Source organism: Danaus plexippus, chromosome 10 (genome assembly GCF_018135715.1).
Source record: "Danaus plexippus chromosome 10, MEX_DaPlex, whole genome shotgun sequence".
In the NCBI taxonomy this organism is placed as follows: domain Eukaryota; kingdom Metazoa; phylum Arthropoda; class Insecta; order Lepidoptera; family Nymphalidae; genus Danaus; species Danaus plexippus.
The window spans coordinates 2826483-2853114 of NC_083543.1; the positions used below are offsets into that span (position 1 = coordinate 2826483).

At 30.4% G+C, this 26632-nt stretch overlaps 1 protein-coding gene and 1 non-coding gene across 3 annotated transcripts in view; both read right to left on the reverse strand.

Moving 5' to 3' along the window:
* The window catches only part of LOC116767147 (sushi, von Willebrand factor type A, EGF and pentraxin domain-containing protein 1), a 42333-nt gene extending 25713 nt beyond the window's left edge, over positions 1-16620 (reverse strand). Inside the window, exon 1 of one of the 2 annotated variants that reach the window (XM_061521763.1) lies at positions 16467-16620. The gene's annotated coding sequence lies outside the window, so the exon portion shown is untranslated. The remainder of the gene's footprint in view (positions 1-16466) is intronic. The other variant, XM_032657336.2, reaches the window with a different exon arrangement.
* Trnar-acg (transfer RNA arginine (anticodon ACG)) lies at positions 13113-13185 on the reverse strand. The gene has a single exon. It is a non-coding gene; the product is annotated as a tRNA-Arg (tRNA).
* Positions 16621-26632: the final 10012 nt, after the last annotated feature.

Below are 26632 nucleotides of genomic sequence, written 5' to 3' on the forward strand. Positions count from 1 at the left end.
TTTGGGTCGTTTCTTGTCTTTATTTCAATGACGTGTAGTCTCTTCCAATAGTTCGAAGCAAGAGATTATGGAAAATGAACTCTATCATTTAAAATCCAAGGTATTTTTTCATTGAATATAAAATTATAATGGTTTATGAGTAATACCTGGTACTACGCGTCTAAATAAACCAGATGAAATGTGGCTAAATCGGTCTAGACTTTGAATCATAGATTTTAACCTATTCGAAGGTACGCTTAATAGTCTGTAATATTTTTTAGCTTGTTTATTGTTTTATATTGCAGGAAATATTGGTCTTACAAAGGATGTGATAATAATATTGGAAAATGTTGATTCGATCTGTTGCAGCGTTTCCACGGCAGCCTTGTATCGGACATTGATATAATGTTTCATATTATTTAGAAATTTGATTTGAACGTTGCAATTTCATAAAGTTCGTAGCAATTTTTTACTTGAATGAATCAAGAATATAACGAAATATTTACTTCTCATTTCTAGTTTAATACAGTTATCAATGAAATTAATAAACGCCAACTATGCCACTATGCTCTATTACACCTTTCATCTCTTTTTACGACGTGCACACTGCACAGTATATTCTGCCAATGTCACGCAGTAAATATAAAATATTAAAGTCAGCGACGAAGCTAAAGATGTCAGATTATTACTTTAAAATACTTCAAAATAAATATATTTGTATTGGCATCGGATTTAATGTTAATAACTCGTTTTTTATGAGGTTTTAAAATATAATCTCGAACATGTAACATAAAATTATAACATAAATAATTGGGTTATACCCATCTGCGTTAATCGGATAAAAATTATTCGAACAAAATTCAATTCCGTTTATATTTTGTTCTGAAAATAGGAAAATAACAAATCGAAAGTTCGACAGGTCCATCTTACATTTTTGATAGGCAATAGAAGGTCCATCTGTTTGCGTTTGCTTTGTATCGTTATTTTTTTATACGAAGCTAATTAATTTAATTTCAAAGTCCATGTTCATTATATAACAGATAATTATTATTTTGTAAATTGCCAAAAAGACTCATACTGGTGTCTTCGCTAATTCATAATAAGCTAATATAGATTGGTCGATTTACCTTAATAACTATTCCGTTTATCTCCTAAAGTCTCACTATTAAAAACAAGAAAATATTAAATATATTCCACACTGGTTACAACAGTGGAAGTTTTTGCGTACAATAGAATAATTTCCCAGACATCGTGAGAAGAGGCCATGGGACCATATAAGAAAGACGTGACAAATCAGTAGGAAGTTCCGATGCTATGGATTTTATTTCCTATTTCGTTGTAATCGTTTACACAACTCTTATGCTCGAGACGTCTCTGGTGATGTAACGTGCTGTCTCTGTTTAAGTGATCTCTTAATGGATACCGTATGTAACGATACTAATATATTCCTTGCTCTGATCACTTAATTGATGATGTATATGACTTACGTAGCCAACTTTGTTAACAAAGATGCATGGGTTGCGGACATATAAGTGCTCAGTTAACCAAGTTATAATTAATTGATATCGATATAGATGGTGTGGCCTTCATAAATTTGCTATAATTCGGTCTGGTCTGGTCACTACTTTCCAAAATTGGCGTGTTTCAAGATATAAGTTGTTGGGAATTTGAATTTTAGTTCATAAAGCCCTTAACGCCTGTGAATCCGCAATATTGTTGTTAGCAGCCAATTTTAAATGTCTGTAATTGACACAGCGCCTCACAACTTAAAATTTTTCTAACAATATCTAATTTAGTTACAGTGAATACTTGATTTGTAAGATATTTTTCATTGTGATTTTCAAGAATATATGTTGACTGTAAAGAAAGATTGATGTAACATTTAAAAATTGTATTTACATAAAGTACTATACAGTACTATCCTCTGAAATGTTAAATGATTGTACATTTCTTTTACAGTAGATTTAAAAATTAAACCAGGAAGAGTTTTATAATAAATATTATTCCTGGTAATAAATAAATAAGAAGTATTTCCCCGTTAATTGTGTTTTCCAGTCTAGCCCATAATTAAATAAGTCAGAACGGTCATAAGGTATTAAGAACGCGGTTCATATGCCGTCGTGGTCAACACTGCCAGAGATTGCAGAAATCAAGGTATTGTGTGGTTTATTAAATAGGAAATCCGAGATTTCCTATTAACAAGGTGAGATATTTATAGTGATGGGTATTCTATTAAAATATAATGGATAATCTAGAACAGTGATTTGTAATATTTATATAATTTTAAATAAAACTTATTTTTGCAAAAGATTAAGACTAATAACATTCCTTAATCCGTTATCTTTTAGAGACAGGGCGAATGTTTTAATTGACCATTGTCTATATGAGAAGATTACTCAAAACTGACCTCCTTAATTATATTGCGCTAAATAATTGATGTTTTGAAATACACGTGGTCTCTCACGCTTTAAAACTACTGCTAGTTGTATGTGATACAATTTTCACAACTGTGTGAGATGAGAGCGGTTCACTCTTACCAATTGTTAATTGATACTTAGCCGATTGTTCACGCGTTCGTACGTGTGATCGTGGAATACACATACAATTGCTTTGTCCAATTTGATACATTAGCAGGTTTAGTTTCCTACAGTGAATGAAGTCAAGTTCATTTTATAAAGCAATGTATGCCATTGCTTTCAAAGTTGTGCTCTATTTCATCCATATAGGTCAGGTCCGATGTAATAGGACGTCCGATTGTCCGAATAGGATTCAACGTCACTCCACATGCCCAAATCGATTTAACTATAATACCCAATATGACCCACTAGTATTTAAGCCATCCGTTATAAAACGCAGAAGGACATACAACGGTACAGATTATATCGCCCTGAATATTAATGATATTGACAAATAAAATTCGCTGTTTGTAGACATAAGCTATGCGTATACAGTTAGGTATGTGACTTATTGGCGTACAATGTCAAAGATGTATTCATTACTTTGTGTTACGATAACGTCCTAAGTAACTGCAAAATCATCAACAAAACATATATTTTTTTCTAAGAACAGAGCATTTTTAAGATATAAAGGTATCCGCGGAATAGAAAAAGTATAATTTTAGTGAATAGAGTTCCCAAGTAAACAAATTGTATCTGGAACTATGCCATGAATGCGAGCGCATGAAAACGTTGATTTTATTGTATTTCGGTTTTATTGAATCAGAGGCTTCCGGTTCCACTGTTCAAGCTTTCCTTAAATTTCGTCGAATATTTCTTACAATATATTACGTCATATAATTTGTAGCGATGTTCATTTTTTTTTGCATTTATTCATTATAACCAATCGGCTAAACAATAATGTTAATCGTAAAAATGTAAAATGTTTAATATTTTTTAAATTTATTTGAATCTATGTACTCAGATTATATCGAGATAAAGAGACATTACGTGTACATATAAATGGTTGTTTAAAATATAAGCATATGTGACTGTATTAATATAGGAAATAATTCTACGGAGAAATATTCTATTATATATTCTAATTTAATGATACTAGAATTAAATTAATATTTAAAATTCAATATTTTCCTTATTACCTTAGTTCTTATAGTACACATAATAGTAATTAAAACAATAAAACAATTAGTTGAACATCTCGTTTAAACATCTTATGTCTTTCTCCGTACCAAAGAGATTCTTTTTTCAAATTTTCATCAAAATAAACATGTTACCTGAAGATCAGGCAATGATATTAAAAAAAAATCCTTTGTTAATGAACAGGTAAGTATTAATACTGGCTTCACAAAAATATCCCTTTGATTTTCATTTAATGATATCACCAGTTCTGATCAAGGATTATAAATTCCGAATTCATTAAGAATTTTTTAAAAATTCAAGTCATCTTCAAGTTTTATACATCTCCCGAGCGAAGTTTAAAATAGAATGAGGTACATTTTAAATTTCGTTAAGAACTAGTGGAGCGACCTGTTTCACTTTAATCTTACAAAAAACAGGATATCTTAAAGAAGAATTAAATTTGCCATTTTAGATATATAATACTAAGAGGTAATCTTAAATTGATTTTATGTGTATGATGTTTTTAAAATAGCTATATTACTGCCGTAAATTGTTTAGAAACGATTGTTTTATTCGCCATTCGTTTGGCGCTTGTAATCTATACGTTGTATTGCGTTGTACAGCTATAAAACTTGGCAGAGATAGCGACGCGTGTATCGTAAAAAATGTGTCGCTATTATTAAAAGGCAGTTCACACTTTAATCCGCTGCTGAATTTTATTGCTTTTTTTTTTTAAAGTTGTGACTTCGTGCAAAGGTTTATTGAGTTTGACGATCGTTATGGAAATAGCTTCTGCTGTGGCTGTGGATATTTCCTTTATGAATTTTGTATAAAAACAAGATTCAAATTCCGTTGTTAAAATAAATGCCGCACTGCGCTTACCTAGATGTTAGCTAGGCTAAAGATCTGAAAAGCATTTGTAATTTTTTTTGTATAATATTAGAAGTATTGCTATATTTAAATAAACATAATATTAAAAAGCGACATAAGTTGGAGTATGTGTTAATTACTTGGGCTATGATTCTTTGCTGTCGGTGGGAAAGTTCCGACATTGATAGCTATAACTGAGAGGCAATAATTGTAGATTGGTTGCCGAATATTCACTTTCACGTAACACACTCGTGGGCTTGAATTTAAGATGTAATTCTAAGAAAGTGAGAGGGCTCGCCTCTTTCTTTACTTAATGTGTTTGTACTCACCAAATAAATACATTAAGACTTTGAGTAACCAATTTCTTAAACCTTAAATTTACTACAAACTCGTGTCAACAAACAAACTACAGTCTCGTTTTAAGATAATAGCCCGATATTTTATTTATGATGTTTCCTTAGGTATCTAAAATAATTTCAATGTGTATTAAGATACTGATATTATAGAATATTGTTATTGACCTAGTATAATGTGAGTGATCTCGACTCAAGTCCGTTATACTGCGCCGCTTCGCTACTCAAGCTACGCGAAGCTTACTGTATAACAGAATTAATAAAATTACTCATTCGATGCTTTCATATGAAATATAACATTTTCTTTTTATAAAACAATGTTTTTTTAAACGAAATTTAATAATATAGCATACATTTATCTGTTAAACCGGAAGCAAATTAAGACATGATCACATACGTAGTTTTTCATCCGCAAAATGTGTAATTATTCGGTGTCTTTTTCGTATTAAATATATGCGAACCACGTATTCGAGAACACGGCAGTTTTATTGCGTAAACGAATTTATGGATTATATCCGGAAATGAAGTAAGATTTGTTGTAAATTAAATGCCGTAGCATTAGAAACATTATATGTTGAGAAATTTAAACCAGTTTCGCAGTTTCCCAATCGATTTCCAGTTGCAAACGCTAACATTGTTTTTGTTGTTAATAAAATATAATATATGGACTAGTACCATGTGGAATGTTTGCGAAAAATTATGTTTTGGAAAGTCCGTACGTGATCGTTGGCATCCTTACCGGCGGCACTCGTATACGTGACACCTAGTATCGAATAGCTCATTGACAGTGTCATTGGTTCACTGTTTTACAGTTAGAGTCTTTTCGACCCTGATATGGAATAACGACGTGTCTTCCATATTCATATTTAATTTCTAAGTGAAAGAACGGCTATGCGTCACTGTTTTGTTTGATCTTTTGTTTTTCTTCGCAGGCGTACGACCTAAGTATTAACAAAAACTATGGAAAGAGAATGTTAGTCGTTGAAAAGTATATTTTCTTTCTTGAGCACAGATTCAATGCCAATATGTAATTAAAATAATTGTTTGTTAAATGTTAATGTATTACTTTATTTTCTGACTTCTTCTAGTGATAATTTTATTTAATGATATATATAACATACGCTTTGCACGAATATATATTTTACACGAATTCAAGTTCCTTTTAGCAAGCCTCTTTACAAAATAACTGGGAAGTTTATATCATTTATAAGGATGCAAAGATTTTGCTATGTTAATTTAAAGGCGACCTCTCTTCTAGTATGGAAGAAGGTCGATTCTTGAAACTCGTTTTAAGTAAAATAAACTTGTTAGAAAACGGGAAGGCTGTTTATAACTGGTTGACTGAGCTTGCATAGCGAGACTACTCCATGATATTTTAAAGTTTAAATCTTAACGTATTATTTTGTCCTATAAAACTTGCAAAATAATACATTACTTTCATTGGATATCAATTTTGAAGACTTGACAACAAATAAATGAAGATTTTTCAATTCATGTCAAAAAAGGTAAAAGTTTCAAATAGTCATTTGTTAAGAAATGAAAGTGTTTTTGACAACAATAAAACGCATTGTAGTGTTACAAATGTGACCGCCTGACAACCAGTATACAATCTCTGTAGTGAGTTTGCTGTTTAAATTTAAATTTCAACTTGTATACAAAAGTCCCATATTAAAAACATTCAGACTTAGTAATATTATCCACTCATGGTTTACTTACAAGTCTGTTTAAATCATGCAGCCTTATAAAGCTCACTTCCCATCTTCCTGTTTCATAGAAGGACAAAGTATTAAGCGATGTACGGCTTGTAGCTTCCTTCAAAGCTGATATTATTAGCATCACTTTCCGTTCGTTGAACTAAGACCGTTAGTTGATTTAAACATTTCGTTCTCGTTGTATACTACACGACACAAATAACAATCGCATGACCTGATAGATACAGGGTGTTAACAGGTTCTATTTATGTGGTTGGGTCCATTTAGCAGTGTCAGTTTGAATCTACTATGACGTTCCTAATTCTATGGTAGCAACGGTATACTTGACATAAATAGTTTCCGATAAACATTCATAATAAGCGTAACGGTAGAATATTCATATTTTTTGTGTAATTGGATTTAATATAGATGTATAATTCAGATTTCATACGATGATTTACAGCGCTTTGTAGGTCTTCTTATGCTGTTTGAAAGTATGTAAAGTGGATGCAGGCAACATCCGCGTTATTCTTAGTTTTTTACCGTGCTCATTTACCAGCCGTTCAAGTATTACGGAATAAAATTTTTATGGTAAAAGTGAAAACTACAGCAAAAGGTTGAATGACATCAAACGTTTCCTATAAAATGTTGCCATTACCTCAAAACTTTTATGGATATGTGAGCATTCCGCAATTTGTGATTTTCTAATTAAAAATATAAAGCATTAATGTAAATATAACGAATTAGCAAATTAATGATAATAATAATGAATAGGCTCAGTAAATGATACTTTCATTTTAGTGAATGATGTCAATTTTCCTTTTTTGTATTAATTTGATAAAGGCCTACTTTTATCTGCTCACGGCCTTTAATAAGCAGTTTGTATTCTTATTACCATCTCCCTTATTGCTTCGGTCGCTTACGAATCTTCGCGTAAACGTTTTGGGAATAACTGAAATCGTATTTTCATTTAAACTTTATAGAAATTTCAATTTCGATTCAAAATCAAAGCAACTTTTGTAGAGATTTTTAATTTTCACCCAGACATTATATTTTATTTCTGTGTATTCAATCGATACGTGATAATAATTTATTAGCGTTTTACATTGAATATAATTTATACGTATATTGAATTAATATGTAACCGCCTTCTCATATTGGTATTTTATGATTCGAACTGATTTTATTAGTCATCACGTTGGTATTTACATCACCTTGACAATTGAGGACCGGTTTTTAAAGGATTTGTTGCAAATTTTATCACATTTTTGGTCAAACATTAGTTAAATTATATGGGGAGGTTGCTTGTTTTCCTGCAACTTATCTAAAACAAATAACGTACAAATAAAGGCATTTAATTACTTCTATAACCAAGATCCTGGGAATTAGATAGATTTTAAATAGTTTAAGTAATCAGCCAATACATACAAATTAATAAAAATGACAAAATTTTTATTCTTTTAGTATTTCGTTGAGTGACTAATGGATATAATTTGAAAGTAATAATAAGGGAAGCGTTGACGTCATTGGACGGGAAAAACTACCTGAAATCAAGGCTTGGGTGCATTTTAACGACAGGTATTGTGTTTTCTTCTAAAGACCACTACCTGCGTAAGTCCCATTAGATCATTAAATGTTTCTATCCCAATAAAAAAATTTATAAAAACCAGCTTTTGTTTCTAAATTAAATCTGATTCGATTTGAAATCTCTTAAATCCTCGAATTATAAAGAGATAAAATCCGACTTTCGGACGTTCATTAGTACTAATGTTGAAGGTAAACCAGTATTTGGCGAATAACTATGACCGATTTGAGAGAATATTGTGATAAAATATAATATGATATACATTGAGAGCTATCATACATCTTATCATAATGTTATAAATACAAAATATATATATTTTTTTATCATAACTGTAAGGCATAGTACATAATAAATAATAAGTGTATTAAATATAATATATAATGTGATAATTTATATGTTAGAACAACAAACGCTACCTCAAAGGCTCTAAACGAAAACAGCTCTTAACTACGTAGATAGACGAGCAGGCATTAATAAAAAAAGTGAGATATGAGAAAGAACGAAAAAAATATGGCCTATCCAAAGTCCCTCAATGAATGGTACTAACGAGACCGACGCCCAAGCTATGTCTGTTTTGTAAAGAGATCTTTGACGTTTAGCGCAATTTGCGTTTAATATTTTGTCGTCTCAGTACAACACGGCTCTGTGAACAATACGTTTGTTCAATGCCATTGTTATATTTCATAAAACACTAGTGCCTTGTATACATTTATGTTAATATGTAACTATATAATTTTATGTACTACATAAAAGTGCCAGATTTAATATTCGGCCGCCTGGATGGCATAATTTATTCACGGATTTTGTTAAAAGTTACACTCTGGTATAATCCAGTTGAAAACTCCGGTCATAAGCATGTTAATTCAACCGTGAGATGAAACACTGTCTGGCTGCGGGATAGGTTAACGATAAGGCTAAGGTCACGAATTAAAAATATTGTAGATAAAAAATATTTATACGGTCTTCCATGATAGTCGTGAACTATTAAGACTGATGACGTAATATTAATGAGTCGAAGGTATTTTTTGTGACTCATTGGATCTTTATGCGTCGGATTTTATATTATAATAAATTACTTGTATTCTTGTATTACTCAAAATCTTTATAATAAGTAAAAGATGAATTATTGTCTTCTGCTTCTTCTCAAGAGAAATAAGCCTTTTTATTTTATAACATGTAAAAAATTCTGTCTTGCAAAATTTTTATTCTATATCAAGTGAACCGGTATGGGATACAGCCTGCAGTCTGGGAGGCGAAAAGTTCAAGGTCTGAGAAGATGGACGCTGCATAGTTTTTAAGCATATATTTATTTTTTGCTCCAAGCATACTACTTCGCATATTGCATTTTATTACTGTAATTGCTATACATTAATTTAAAAGAACGCAGTTTGATGCTTGCAGAAAAACTATATTTTTTAACGTTTTATCTTACTCTGTAAAACATCCAGACTGTTCTTTGTAAAGAAACATTTGAAAACAGAACTTAAACATCCTTTTAGTTCTTAATAAATTCTCACCCGGATTAAAACGAGGTTTCATTATGAATTATGAAATGTTTATTAAAATTTCGTCTGAAGAAGACTTTACAAATATCATAACAGTACTGGTCTTACTGAAAGGTCAGGATTTTAGGATCTGTTTCATTCCATTCTATTCTTTACACCTCTACAATAGAGCCGGTAATGGCTTAAATTTGTTTGATGTTATGACCTTTTTGTATGAGTCAATTGTAGGCGAGATCTATCTTGCGACCTTAAAATTGGATTTTTTATTCATAGATAGATTCTATGTCAAAAGTGAAAATAGTTGTGTAATCAAACAAAGAGTGTAAATGTAATTAAATTAATATTATAAGGTGATGTAAGTCACGAGATGTTACTGCGAAGATTCATTGTAAGAGTTGCAAACGTTTACCAATCGTAGGGAAAGCTGTGAACAAATATTGTCTTTGTTTTTGTTAATAATTTCGCTATCGCCTGTTTATTTCTTCGTCTATACATTATAATATAGAAATAAAGAAGTTATTTTTATATAAAAACATTTGAGAAAGACATCTCTATTAAGCATACATTTTAGTGCTTTCTGAATTTGAAATAAAAACCAATGTCATTTCCTCTATTCAGCTTTATATTTATTCCATATGATATCATATGTTAATGGAATCCCTTAAGCAAAAGTTTTCAATTGTAACTATCAATAGCAATAATAACTTTTGAAGTAAAATAAATCGTTTTGGCTTAACAGAATCGAGATAACTAAAGATGCTTAGAGCTTAGCTTTGTAATGCCTATATTTATTATTCCATTCACATTCTAACAATGGCTTATGGACGAAAGTGGAATAATAAGTTAGGCTTAAGGAATACAATCTCAAAGTTGACCCGAAATAGAGTTGGCTGACATTTTTCTAAAATAATACGACTATTACGGTGTTTATTTGATTCGGATTCTGGCAGACAGCTATTTTTGTACATACATACATTGTCATAACCAGCAATAAAAAAATATGTATAAGAAAAGAAAATAATTTTCGTTATTGGACAAGAAAAATCTATTAAAATGTACGTCACGATATATTGTTATATAGATAAATAGAAAATAAATATAGCGGTGATATTGTTTATAGAAAACGATTGTAGGATAAGCACGTACGAAATATAGAAGACGCAACGTCACGCGTTCTTCGCTTGGCTACCATCCATACATACGTGAGAATATTTGTTCAAACTTCCTTTAGCTGAAATGATAAAATACTTAACAATTCTAGACATAATACATTATGAAATATTAACATCTCATTAAAACACTGAGATCATAAAGCGTTTAAAAAAATAAATAATTCAATTGTTTTAGCTTTAATAATGTTTAAAAAATTATTTATTTTAGAAAAGGTGTTGTTTCTGGCTGTAAAAACGATTTTTTTTAAAAAAGGAACATGTTTTTAGACGTTTAGAAGATAGACTATAGATTTTTTCAATATATGGAACATTTAAATACGATTTTGGTATTATTTTTTAAAAAACAAAATTGTAATATGATTTTAATTCGTGTGGGCACCGTTTAGAATTTATGCAATAGCACCTTGGGGCTGATTAGACTGTGTCGATTATTATACGTACAATGAAACTAGCTTGGCGTGTAGGTTATTGAGCAAGCCTTTGTGCGGGCGACATGAATCTAATTCGAAATATGTAGAATTCAACAGATATGTTTATTTACAAACGAACTTTGCTTTTGAGACACATTCTAAACACCGTGTAATATATGAATTATTATCTATGAGTTTATTAAAAATTTCATATCATTTTATTAATCTCATATGTATTATTTCATTAAATCAGTGCCTGGTAACTTTTCGTGCGAAAAAATCATAAGCCCATTAGTAATATAAAATTTAATACTTTCCGATTGTATTCTGAATTGGCTCAACGGTTGAAATACGTTAAATCGCATTATGTAATTGAACGCTTTATAATAACCAGATTTACAATTGAACGAACGGCTTATATTAAGTCGATTTATAATTCAACAGTTCATTTGGCAACATGGCGCGACATTCCATCTCAAAGGAACAATGCAATAACTTTTGTATATAATTAAGTAAAATTGTTTCAACTTACCTTTGATATTAAATTTTCATTAACAATTAATTATTCGTATTAATACGATTCGAATTTTTAAGTTAGGAATAAATATATTTAAAATGAGTATATATGTTTATCTCAGTCCCACGCAAATTAATTAGAAGTATAAAAATATGTATTTTCAAAGTGAGAATGCAATCGCAATCGAAATCGTTTAGGATTTCTTGCGCTTTATAAAGTCAATTTTACCTACAATGAGAACATTATTTAAGTGGGTTATTTAAATTTTTTATCATATATTGCCACGAAAACAAATATAACCTATACCTAACACTGCTAAATATAAAAGTATGGTGGAAGTTACTTTTGTAAGTGGTACACAAAAAATGTTATGACAACTATGAACCTTGTTTCGAAGTCGATTGAAATCGAAGGGTGTACAGCAGTTGTCAACAAAAGGTGCATTGGCCACATTCCTTGGAGCTCAGCAAGCCTTGCGTGGAGGCAAGGTCGTTTAGTGAAGGGGACCCAGCAATATTCTAGATATATATTTATTAGACATGCTTCCTATACTGTATTTGGAACGGAATCGAAACTTGTTGGGAAACCTCTTTTAAGTATTTTTTTTAGTCGCTTATTTTCTATAGCCAGTGGATAATCATAGTAGTAGTGTTTATATGAATATTATGTTCAAAGACATATATTTCGTCGTATACATGCAAGCTGCTTACAAGGTCATACGTTGATACATACGCAGAATATACGTGTAAAACTTAATGTATAAGACGTTTGTCGTGATAAGGTCTCAGTCGACCGTTAGATTTAGATTCCTCAGCGTTCCTAATGCAATGTATTGACACGAATGCAAATTGGAGAATGCTTGTAGAATTGTACTGTAAATGTGAAAAACCGGTTAATAGAAACCGGGTAGCTAATCAGCTGATACTAATTTATCTATACCAAGAAATGCTTTCTAATGATTTCGGTGGTAATCATTATAATAAAAATATGAAATTAAAAATCTGTTGTAAATAATATTGAGAATATATTTTTCATCAGAATTTAAATTTCGTAAAAATCATACGTGAAAAGGGATTTTCATACCTAATAAGGATACATCCTTTGAAATAAATTTTATTTAAACATTTTAAACAGTCACTTGAGAAACCAGTTTCACAGTGAATTAATGCCGTACCAGATAGTTGAGATGCCTCTGTCAACATATTCTGCTAGTAACTGCACGCGAAATTGAAACTTATTGGATTGTAATACAGTGCCACATAAGAATTAGAAATCGTCCCAGTTGTCAGCCTGTGGAAGTTGAAAATCCTCCTAGATTATCGAATTCATTAGTGCACTTTGTGTTTCAAAAGGCTGAAAAGGCACCTCGCTTATTGTTCCTTCAGGACAAAATGTGATATAAAAAAAATTGACCTAGATAATTGTTTTTGATAAAATAAAACTAAAAACTTCATTCGATCCTGCCAGGATTCGAACCTGGAATCTTCTGATCCGTAGTCAGACGCGTTATCCGTTGCGCCACAGGACCTGTATGTGAATATGTATAATGTACGATATGTTCACTATAGTATTTTCTTCGTTTGCTCTTGATACAAATTGAGAGACTTAAAAAAAATGTTTTCAATCTATAAAAAGAAATCTTGGTATTTGGTTTACTTATCTATGTGTTTTCATGTTGTGATAATTAAACTAGTAAGTTTTGTTAATATTTTGATACTTGTTTGCATGACAAAGCGTTATTTGTCCCAGGGCAAAAAGTTATATATTCTGTAGTATTCATCGACCGTATTGCCTACTTTGTTTGATTGCAATAATATCTCTATTTTCGCATTCGTGTTGAAAGCACGCGATGGCGGCGCATGACCTCGTTACCGCTAACGGACTGTTAACCGTTTGTCGTCTTCAGCAGATGTTTCGTCTCATATTATATAAGAGATTTGTGAACTAATCATCGTTACACTGTAATTGTTTACAAATATAAGTCTTGTTACTCTTCTTCTTCTTAGAACTATCACGAATAGTAAAAATTACATAGCTTTGTTTTAAGGTTACTTTCCTTTTTTACATGTGTCTTTTTACTTAATGAGCTTTATATTTATATTTTTAACAAACCCAATCTATTTTTTTCCAGTCGGTTTTTTGTTACAGACTCATACATATCCGTCTGCATTATTTATTGTTGGGTAAATTTCACAAAAAACCTTATTTTTAGAGATTTAGTATAATTTAATTCTAAATTTGTATAATTAACCGTAAACGAACTAACGAAAAGAGCGGGAACGCCCTTGGTAACCTTTGTGGGAGACGTAATAGAGGACTTGGGTTTGCAGTTTAACCAACCTAATTATTCGTACTTTAAACTCGGAACGGAATTAACTTTGTCGGTTCGGAATTCGTTGATGGCGAGCAGGTGCGACTGTAATAAACGCTGGAAATACCACCCTTACATTCAACAACATTGGAAGGTATTTGGTTAAACGACCGTTCAATTGGAGGCAGAATTAAATTTGCAATTAACGCAATTATTGGGAACGAATGGGGATAAAAAAATGGACGGCAGACATTAGATCTTATAGTGACTGGTGATGCTGTGAGTTTTTGTGATTTTAATAAGTTTTTTTATTTCATTCATCCAATTGATGCATAAAAAATCGATTATAAGAAACAATATTTTAGTTATAAGTAGAAGATATTTTATATTTAAATATTATTTAGCTATTTATATGATAATAAGAAGAGCTCATAATTAGAAATCCCTTGGGCGAGGTGACGGGTTTTTTATGGGAACCGGGATTTACCTATATCACAGAGGATTAAATTACAAAATTATTAGAAAATATTTATACTGGCTTTTATGTGTTGGGCTTAACGATATTTTGTGTTATTTAAATTTTGCCGCTGAGTTTTGCTTATTACGCTGATCTTTTTATGGGTAATTAGGTTAAGGATCTGTTGGACGTGATAATTATGATAAGGAAATATCAAATTGGATATATCTTAACGAGTTTATTACAATAAACTTTCTTTTATTTGAAGCTAAGCTTACGTTTGTATTATTATACATATTCATGTAATTAAGTAAAATGTAATCAGAGCAAATAGCCGCAATTGTACAATCCAATTCCACTGCAGTGCTTCGTTTTGTAAGCAATTTATTTCACTGAATGTTTTGGAAGTATTCTTTTTTGTGGTCGGAGTAAACTCGGAATAGAAATAATATTTTTCCGCACAGTTATCACTTTAAATCCTCATAATCTCGCTGCAGCTTGGAAACTTCATTATTTCGCAAATTGTTTTTCAGAAGCACACGTGTTGAGATCTTTTTTTATTATTTTTAAAGAACTTGTTGCTATATCTTAATACGCTTTACTAATTCAAGTTTTAGATACATGCGTTGGAGTTATGTTAAACTTCCTAGTTCTTATTCTATTCAGATTTTAAAACAAAATAACTTATTTTTTACCTTCTTGATATTTATATAACAATTTAATTACGCTATGTTCAATAATAAAACATTTTTTCAATTCAAGCTAGAAGAACATTTTTCTACACAACGAAAATTTATTATGTGACTAGCAAGTCTATTCGAACCTACACTTCTAACTGCATAACATCTGTTTCCTATTTCATATTAATCGATGGTGGGCTCCATGTTATTGACAAACTGTTAGAGAATATGGGCCTAGAAAATGCGGTCGATGTAGCAATATATCGTAATTAGCGACCGCTTCGTGTGATCCGCATGAGTGAGTTCGCTGAGGACGTGGTTTTATCTTTCGTCCAAGGAATACGTGTTAGGGTGCATTGTAATTAGTTTCTTATTACTCTTAGTAGTTTTCTAACTTCAATTCAACAATCGAAACTTACTGGAGTAATATTAGATTCGGTATAAAAATGTACAATGTACAAGAGATTTTAACATAAATTCGACCTTGCTTTTTTTTAAGAATTGTGTTTTTGTCGATTAATATAAGAAATGATAACAATTTAAAGTTAAATCGGTTTGGATAACCTTATCTGTAACGCGGATAGTTTAAAGTTCTTATCCCTAAAGATATATAATATATCTCTTGGCTAAAATCGAAGTATAAGAGGAGCATGATACTTTTATTTATATTTTCGTTTCTTTTTGAAGGTAGTTTACTTTTTTACTTCAAACCTGCTCAAAAATATTAAGTTTTAAATGATTAATTGTACTTCCCGTATTGTGGTTAAGTCTAAATACATATGTTCGAAGGCTACCCTACCACGGAACATGAAGAGCGCGGCGGAGGGCATACCGGTTACAACTCCCAATACGCTGTCCCCGTTTACAAAGTCGTGGCATTGTTTGACGTTTTTACTCGGAAAAAACTGATAACAGATCCGGTAATATCATGTACGATTTTGAACACGAAGAAGATTTGTTTAACTTTTTTTTTTCGGAATGATATCATCGCTTGGGTCATAGTTCTTGCGCGTTGATGTCTTCCCTATTAGAGAACGTGTTTGAACTTTTTCAAGCATATATTATTTAAAGAACTAAATGTTCCGTGAAACGAAAAACATAATTTCTAGAATATCATGGTGAAGATGTTTGTAGCAAAATCTTAAAAAGAAAGTTGCTACGAAAGCGGTCTCACGAGAATGGAATTTTGGTCGGTAGAAGCGGCACGCCCACCTGCTAACTACACCACACCTGAGCCAAAAGTGTGTCACAACTGACTCCTCGAACTCAGCGAACGATTGTAGAACTTTCACATTACCTTAAATTAACACTCGGTTGAGCGGACACTAATGTCTAAACCGTATGGTGAAAAGTGTACAAACCTTTTTGCACGCCGCGGGGCGTCCTAAATATAAAATCCGGTTTACACTATCAGGGGTTGGGGTTAACGCACGGGCACTGTGCTGCACACACTACACAAGAGTCACAAGATCTGCCGCATCGTCGGCAGGCGAGTGCGGTCGCCACGGCCGCCAGGTAAGCACTGAGGCTTTCTTGACAACACGCGCACGCGCAGGTAACAATGACACTATACGATTACGCCGCACACCAGGTCGCTTTTACTTATGTGTGAGTTGAATCTTATAATAAGTAGGTTCTGCTAAGTCATTATAATTATTAGTTTGTAATAATAAATGCAAATTGATTAGCAACCATTTAATACAACTATCATAATAGTTATATTCAACGTGGTTCCTATTAATTTTGATATGTTGTATGTATATAATGTATTAAATTCTAGCGAAATAAAATCAACGCACAGTTTATTGCACTGCTGTATAAACATAGTTTGTATAAAACTATAAGATAAAGCTGCTGGTTAAATTTCTCCTTTCCCTTATATTAGGGAACCCTAATTTCCAACCTGCCGACTTCAATTTTACCATACGCATTCGTTTAAGTACGACTACATGGCTTCTTTAAAAATGCCAACGTGATGAACATGTAAATTAAGAATGACTATAAAATAGCTGAATGAAACGTTTAATAAATGTATAATTATTGATCTATGCATAAAATGCTGTATTGGACTTCAAGAGCTCTGTATGTGTATGAAGAGGTAAATATTGCAATTGTTTCTGGAATTAACTTTTCTGCAGCTAGGTCTCATGCTTGAGGAACTCATCCAGATTTTTCTTTTATTCACTCTGAGAACGTTACCAATAAAAAGCAACTAATGTAGAATAGAGTTTATTATATGCGGCCATTTTGTTAAGGTCCATGCATTACTTGAAGCTAACCTCTGTGATAACTTAAGATATGTTTGTAAATGCAGGAAAATAAATCATCAAATAAACTTTATTGCTGAATTATGTTCATTCTGTGTAGTGGATGTAAAAATTCTCAGAGAACTTCGTGGTATTATTACTTGGATTAATTTTTTTTTCACAAATATTGTCTATGATTTTTTTTTATTTTGACTGGTTTAACTAACGCTATTTAATGTATAAGCCCTAAACTGGACCCCTAAAATAATGCAAAAACGTGGCCGCCCTAAGCAGACTTGGCTGAAGACGATCATTGCAGAGGCGAAAAACATCCTCAAGAGTTGGAGCGACATGAAAAGCGAAGATCAATACCAAACGGGATGGCGGCGTTTGTGTACGCCCTCTGCCCCATCTAGGGGACATAGGACCAAGAAGAAGAAGAAGAGAAGAATTAATGTATAAACATTCTGTATTAAATTCTCCATTTGAAATAATATTTACAACGACAAAATTATTAATGAAAAAACTACAAGTAATGCAACTATTGCTTATATTTGCTTAGCACTACCATAATACTATAATTCTGACTTAAGTTTCTTTAATATATATGTAATACACAATTTCTTAATTAAATAATATTCGGCGGAACTCCATATCACATGTAAGTAATATTTAAAACAAAACATGTGTAATTCATTTAATTATCTTCTTATAGACCTTCTTATCAGAGAAGGATGAGAGTTAGGGTAGATTAAGTCTTATAAACCTCATCACATCTTAGTGGTAATCTGAAACAAGGATTTACTTTACTCTGAAACAAAGATTCCCTTATTTAATGTACCTGTGTTTGTTAGTCCAAGCTAACGAATAAAACTACCGTTCCTAAATATTTCAGGAATTTTATTAATTTTTATATTGTCAGACCTGGTTTATGGATAATTATAGAATAGGATTTTTATCATTATAAAACATTTTTATTTCTGATGGACGTAGAAATAAAAATTTTAGCAAAATTTTGAGTGCCTATTCGCAAATTAATAAAAAAACCCTACAGGTAAAATATGACCTGAATAAAAACAGGCCATATATAAATTTTTACACGAACAAAACTGCGGACAATGCCTAGAATTAGAATGAATCCGAATAATTTGAAGCCTGTTTTTGGAAGAATAGAATAATATTTTTCGAAAAGAGGTAAAAGAAAATATTGTACGTTTGGTAGTTTAAAAAAATAGGTTATATTTGATAATTATTTAACTAATACATGTATGTAATTTTTACTGTGAGTTCCATTAAATTAGAGTGTGTACAGTTTCAAACGAAGAATGCGTACTTTCTTCCGGCTGTGACGTCATTTGGCGACAGTTAAAATACACACAGAAAACTGCTAGTACCTTAGTCATGTGTTAGTCACAGTTTTCTCTTATATATTTATATTATACCTGAAGGTTGCAGAAATTGATTTTTATAGTATATATTTCAAACGTTTTAAAATATTTAAATCACAATAATTTTATATACTTTGGTGTTGTAGTTAGTAATTTAGTTAATTCGTATTGTTAACATAATCTTTTAGGACAAACTTGTGTATTTTATTAAGTGTAAAAAGGAAAAAATATCAAAAAAAAAAGATCTGCTAGAGGTTATATATAGCATTGTAAAATATAAATATTAATAAAAAAACTCAAAAAAACAATATTACAGACAATATACGTTCGGATTCAGATTTTTTTATATTACTTCTACTTGTGTCTTTTAATAACTTATAGCATGCAGCTTGTCTTTTTTCTGCATTCCTCTCTAGATAATGAAGATATATATGACGTAATAAATAACGTTTACTTAGGGAAAGCGCTTATAATTTAGATATGTCTAGTCTGCTGGCTCTGATTACTTTAAGCCATTACACTGCCATGATAAGGGACGACTTGAGAGACGTAAAAGTTATCTAAGCATTCATAAAGAAGTAGGGAACAATAAAAGCTACCCATTGTCACCGTGACAAAAGTTTTTAATGGAATCGTGCAAATTGTATTGTCACCGAAACAATATTTATGTATCTCCTCCACTCTCTAGTGGACTTAATAATAATGAATGAAATGATTCTAAGAATTTATTATTGTTGTTGTATAATTTTTATCGTCTTAAAATATTGTTTTATTTTCAGTGAGTGACAAAACCCCAGCCGGATTTAGGTCATATTTGTATCTATAAAAATGTACTTACATTTTATGTAATAATAAAAAATGATTCCAATTGTACGAAATTGAACTGTTAATGGCTTGGGAAGACTGACGTTATTGCGCGACTAAATAATAATGAAAACTGATAAAATACATAGTTACAATAATCAAAAGAAAAATTGCTGAGTATTTAAAGTTAAACTGAGAATAAATATGCTGTCTGTCTGAATCTCTGAACAGTACCTTCATTATTTATATTACGGATAGCAAATTAGATAAAAATTAGTTTTTGATATTTTTTAATGGACTTTATTGTTTTATATGAGTGTCAGACAAAACGGTTGTTTATGGTATCATGATGAAGGGGTTTTCTTTGACTTTATATGTAAGAAAAGAAAGGAAGACGATTATTTCTGCAGATACACATATATATATTCAATATTCCCAAAAAAATTTAAACCAAAACACTTCGTTACTGTGAAAAATAATCTACCATAAAAAATTTTTTATCGAATTTAATGAGGTATTTATCATAAGCTAAGTTATAATTACATAATGTCTTTTATGTCATTAAATATAAATTTTTATTATCCATTAATAAGTAGTTACAAAGAAAATATGATTAAGATATTATAATGTTTCATCATTTTATATTATTAGATTTATGTACCTATATACATAATTTTTTATATCAAAGTTTCTTTAAAATTTTCTCCCTTCGCTTCCGAGTTCTTTATTTGAATTCTCCATTTCCCAATGGACTGCCCAGAAACGACTTAACCTCAGTTACATCAGGCACTTTTAAAACAGGGGTGTACATATTACGTCACAACAAGTAAAATATAATGTAATTATAAATAAGATTTATGTGTTTTAAATATTATATAAATATATTTAGAGAAGAAGAGAAATAAGTAGAATATCATACTATAAATCTTAATGTTTCTGTCTTGTCAAATAAATTAGTCACAGCTGATTTATTTACTTTCAATACATACAAAACATGTAAGATGTACGTAAGTATATTTTATATTTTAAAAGTGTTAATTAAAATTGTTTGTTGTTTTTAATGTATATTTAGTTTATCTAAACATATTTTGTTATTAATTTTATAATATACTATACTCATGTCAATTTATACTAATAAATTTCTTACAATATAGCCTAGTAGTGAATCCATAATTAAACATGGTTATCACAATAGTATGTCTATAGTTTGATCAATAAATTCATCAGGTGTCAGGCTGCTCGTATTTTATCTTAAATCTTTTATTTAATATTCCGAAGAAATTAACTTAATTCTTATTGATCACTCTGTAAAGATTGAGTATTTATATTATATGACCCTAATTATGTGAGGATTGTCCCTTTCAGGTCATCTTCTTTCCCTTATTCTAGTAAACTATTGAAATGCAGCTCTGGTGGAATTACCAGTAACTATCTCTGCGAGAATGCAGTCAATTGTATTGGTCTTGATAAGCTCAGTTTCAAGGATGCTCGGTTAAATCTACATAGTTGTAATATGGCTGTTCGTATTTTAGATTTTATTGTATTTAAATTCACCTAAAAAAAGTAACTGTAACTCGCTTTTTAAATGGGATTATTAAGCAAACGAAAAAATAAACTATTAAAAGTTCATCTTAGTTTTTGCCGTTGTTAACAATTGTTTCGATGAAGCGAATTATTTATCTATAAGTTAAGACAAAGATTGACAAAAAATGCATACATGGATATCTGAATTTTCTTTATACATGAGGTGACTCTATGAAATTAATTCTTGCTCAATCTTGTGATCAGGTGCAGAACTGAATAAATTTATCTATACCTAAGTAGAGTCAAAATTTTGTGAATATTGAAATATGACTAAAATACAATATTTTGAAACAGTTATGACTTTGAGAAGTCAACGTGAGCGTGGAAAACATTATATAATTTTTAAGGGAAATCGTGGAGGAAGTTACGTGTACTAAAGTAATTGAAAATACACTTAAGAAAAAACTTTCTTATGTCAGTTGAGTCCAAACCTCAAAAACTGGTACATTATTCTTTTTCACGGTAATCTGAATGTATTATATTTATATATTATAATTATTTTATAACTTTATTAATTAAGTTCAACTGCGAAAAATTAATATCAGTATGGCTTCCATTAGGCTTTTACAAGAATAATCACATCTTATACTGGAATTAAAGACAATACATTCTAGTTCATGAGATTTTTTATTATGTTGCCTTTTTAATGCAATTTGAACCACTATTGAAACCATGTATAACCTTACAATAGGACAAGTAATGTTTTTTATTACATTTTTTAAATAAAACGATTAAAATTAATATATATTATTTGTTAAAAATTACAAATTTCATAGGTTAATATATTTAGTAACATATGTGATTACTATAAAAAAGAACCATATAAAGATGTGATAATAAATAGTAAAAAGTAGTTAAATATGTCACTATAGCCTTATAAAATTTATGACTAGTTTGATTTATAATGTATAAAATTACGCAAATCTATACTTCCTTAAACTTTCCTGTTTATAACATTAACGGGAAAGGACTTTTGATAATACTTGTGAACTTTTGCGATTTGATGAATACGTTATGTAAGGGCTTTGTTGAGGTTAATAATGAATCATTCGACCCATGTTGTGTAAATACTAAGTTACTCCTTTGATTAGTATCGCAAGTATATACACATCTTGGCGTAGGTTGTTCACTGAAAGTAAACATCCAATACAAACAGAAGTTTCAGAAAATTGATTTCAAAGGTTACAAAGTGTAACCTCAGGGCAATGGCAAAGAGAGAATGTCAAACACAAAAGAATTTATCGAGCGCTACGTTGAAATTTTCAGCAAATTTGAAGGTGTAAGACAATCAGAGTCTATTATTATAGGATTTTTTTCTTTGTATATTTGGCTCAGACTGGATGTTAAAAAATTTAGCAATTTTTGCAGTTACGTCATTTTCTTTACGCTTCAGTTCCATTTTCACGTTTACATCTCATCATTTGTTTTCAAAATGTAAACTTTTTGTATTCGGAACAAAATGAAAGGACTTTTATTTATTTCATTTAAATTTCAACATATGAACGAATTACATCTTTAAAGATGTTCAAGACATATTTGGTATACAGATTTAATGCTAACACGTATACAGTCTTGCTAAAAGCTTTAATATTATGTAAAAGTTTTTGATAAAAGCTCCCAGAGTTTATATTGTTGGTTTTTATGACTTACTTACTCTAATGCGAGAGTGCTGGGGTATATCAATTCATACTTTGGGGACTAAATTGCGAAGTGCCTCGACAAGTTTAATCCATTATAAGAGACAATTTGTATACATTTTATTTGTTTAAACAAAATAATTTAATATTTCGCTTAACTAGACTCAAATATGATATATATAACTAATGAATTTGTTTGAATTATTTAAAAGTATCAAAACTATAATCAGTTCTGTATCGGTTCTGACGAATCATTAATAATTATGTGGTTATATCAAATAAATTACATATGCACTGAGACAATATCAGGGTTGCAACTGAGTTTTAGATATCCTTATGTGATAGCAGCAAAATACAATATTTAAAGAAATAATACAAGTTTCATCGAACTGGCTAAGTGCTTCAACTTCATACTTCAGTATCTTTGTCAATCCACGTCCTACTTTGTAGACAAAAATGATAAGTAAATAATAAAGCAACATTTCTATTTAAGCAGGACAATATATGATATATTCTCATCTGTTAAATATACATTTCATACGAATTTGTTATATATCAAACATGTGAAACAGTAAATAATAAACTTTGCTGTCCTATCTATCGGTAGAATAAGCGACCTATTGCTTAATTAAAAACTTGAAGAATACAAATATTAAGGTACCCAGTTTTATCAATACAAACAATCTAAAATGCTTTACTGGGAATATTTCATATATTTATATTATGAAGGGCTCGAGGGTTCTTGAATGGTCTGAAGACCTTTTACAATATGAAAATCCTTATACGGACCTTCATAGCCCTTTCAGGTAAAACTGACTTTCATTTATTAAATAACTTAGTGCTGTCGTGGTTAAGTTTACGTAGATTTTGAATATAATCGTTAATATTTCGGAAAGCATAATAGACTATTACTTGCCTTTTAAAACGAGTGGTACTTTGGGAAAATATTATTAGATCTTTTAATCATATATAGCTGCATGTTATATGGAAAGGTTGAAAAACTAATTTAGGTCTAAATAATAAATGTAAAGTCGATGTATAGGTGGATTTGTTAATAATATTTCAAGATTGTATTGCTGAAATAATTTTGGGAACGAGAATTAATAAAATCTTAAAACGGTTTTATTGTCTGATCGGAATTGAATTATTCTCTTTGCAAGAAATTGTTCAAATTCCTGAAAAAAAGTCTGGCGAGTAGGGTGGGTGTCAGGGACATTCCAATCACAGCCCCTCTAATTCAAAACCGTCTGTCCTGTAGTCCGTCTGCTATTTAGTTTTGTTATGGAACAGCGATCTCTGAGCTTTTCGCTTTTCCAATTTACTTCAAGCAAATTAAACTTTAATCATACTGACAGCATTTAATCATAGTCTGCCGCCCACTAAGATATGAATCTGCGTAGGGCGAATTTTTGATCGCTCATGTTTTTTTCTTTGGAAGGTAAAATGTTGACACAATAAACCTAGCTTGTTCTTCTTCGTTCTCGGAATAGCAATCGTAGGCATAATGATGGCAAAGAAAAATAAACTGCTAGATGATAAAACAAATTTTGAAATTTGATATACAAAAAATAGAAATGACACGAAAACTGGAATCTGATATTTCCTGGGTTGATGATTCAAATCCCTTTTCTGACATTAATTATCATAGTATTTTTCATAAATGAAAGTTCAATTTTATTGTTCAATTAGCTACTAGCTTTTATTTAAAATCGAATGGCGTTCCTAAATAAACGCTGAATTAGATTGACATCGTTGTGGTTAGCTCGGTGAAAAGTTAATTTCATATTTGAGGGATTGTTAATTATCATAGTGGACTACAAATGCAATAAATTTGGGATTTTAATTAGTTGACAAACAACATGTTTTGTGTGTTTTTTAGCTACTTCAGAGTAAATGAAAATGCTGAACAACAACGTTCAAATAAATACTAAAATTAATTTCTTATTTGGAACTAAAAACTACTTACGAATCAGTATTAGTGTTGCACAAAATGTTTTAATGCAAAAACGAATTTTCGATTTATTTTAAAATTTTCTAACCTTCCTCTTAGCCTTCAATTAAATCATGAATAATTTGTCGATGTACCGTATTATGAAATTACGTGGCTTATACGTTTAGCAATTCCAATAATTCAGGACCAGTAAAGGGAGCATGGCAGGGGAAGTCCCTGGAGTGTTATAGAAGGTCTGGTTTGTACACAGTATGACCTCGGGAATAATAATACGTAATTTTATAAGATTATTTACATCGTTATTATTGCCTAACACGAATGAAATATATGCGAATATTATGGCAATGTTTTAAGTGCAAATGATTTTAATGTACAATGTATTTTTATTACCTGAGTATAATTTAATAAAATAATATTATGAATACATTTGGTTCAGGAGGATTTACACGGTAATAACGAGAAACAAGGCACTAGCGTAATTCATGGATAAACAATTTGTACATCTTTTATTACAAATGGGAATTAAGTTGAAAATAAACCTGTAAAATATTTGTTCATATTTTCACTACAATTCACTTTAATATCTACAATAACATCATTAATAATTCATAAATATCTACTATGTTTGTTTAAGATTTAATGATTAAGGAATAGTAGATAAAAATAAAGTACAAAAATGTTTCAGTTCGAGGTAAGTTTCATGTAATATTATAATAAAAGTATAAATTATTTTTGGAAAATTTACTTCCGCAGAAGAATCTATTTATATATTACAAGGTGGACGGAAAAAATACTTTGCAAGCGTGTAATATTTTTCACCATCAAGGTCAGCTATGATAAAGTATTCAAAATGTTTTCTTTTGTTGCGTAGTTTCCTTTAAAGTTATTTCTAAGGTTTGTTAAGATGCATGGATGATTGAATGTAAGGAAGCTTCTGTTATACAAAAATATATTGTTAATATACACAAATATTAGATTATACATCAGAATAACTTGTAGGCTACAATGTATAATGAAATGCAAAGTAATGTAAGCGGGAAAGGAATGCATTTGATTTTTCTACTCATTATTTGTTATGTTCCAAGCATTTACAACCCAATACCCAAGTCAACGACGGCGAAATCACGTAAATGGTAAATAACAAAATGATTTATTTGATTTTTATTACAATTATATTTTGAAGAACCAATCTGTAGCGACGGTCTGCTATTTTTTATTTAATATCAATGGAATGTTTTGATCAAATATAAAAGCAATTTTACTAACAAGTGAAAAATAGGAGACGCTCAAACTGTTCACGCGAACGTTTTCAGATACTCGGCTGACGATGCTAAGCGATTTTCATTGTAATAAAATCAAAACAAAACTGTCTTTGTACTTGTATTGCCTTTTTTAGTAAAGATAAAGTATTCTATTCACAACTATACGTTTTAATTAAGGTGAATATTCAAATTATTAAAATAAACTGCTAACGAAAAATTATGAATAACTTTCATTGTAAAGTAGGTTATTCGTGCATATTATTAAAAGACCTTACCTCATATTACCTCATACAACATAAGTTTTGTTTATGTTAAAAATTTAGATTCCTTTGCTTTGGAAAGGCTGTGTTAGAAATCTGCGCTTAGCTTCTGTTTTCATGAATAACAAATAGCTTAGTAACATATTGTTATATGTTTAAAAAGTTTAAACCAAAATATTACCTTGTAAATAGGATTTACGCAAACGTTAAAATCTTTTGTATATAATGTTGTCATTAAATATTCGCTACGGTTTTAGGTAATTGATGTTTTATTGCTTAATTAATTAACTAGATTGTTATCTTTATAAAGGGAGTACATTTATTATGTGAGGGTCAACGTAAGAGGTTGCAGGTTAAAGAGTATCATCAGTCAGTCGATTCCAGTGAGAGCGTCC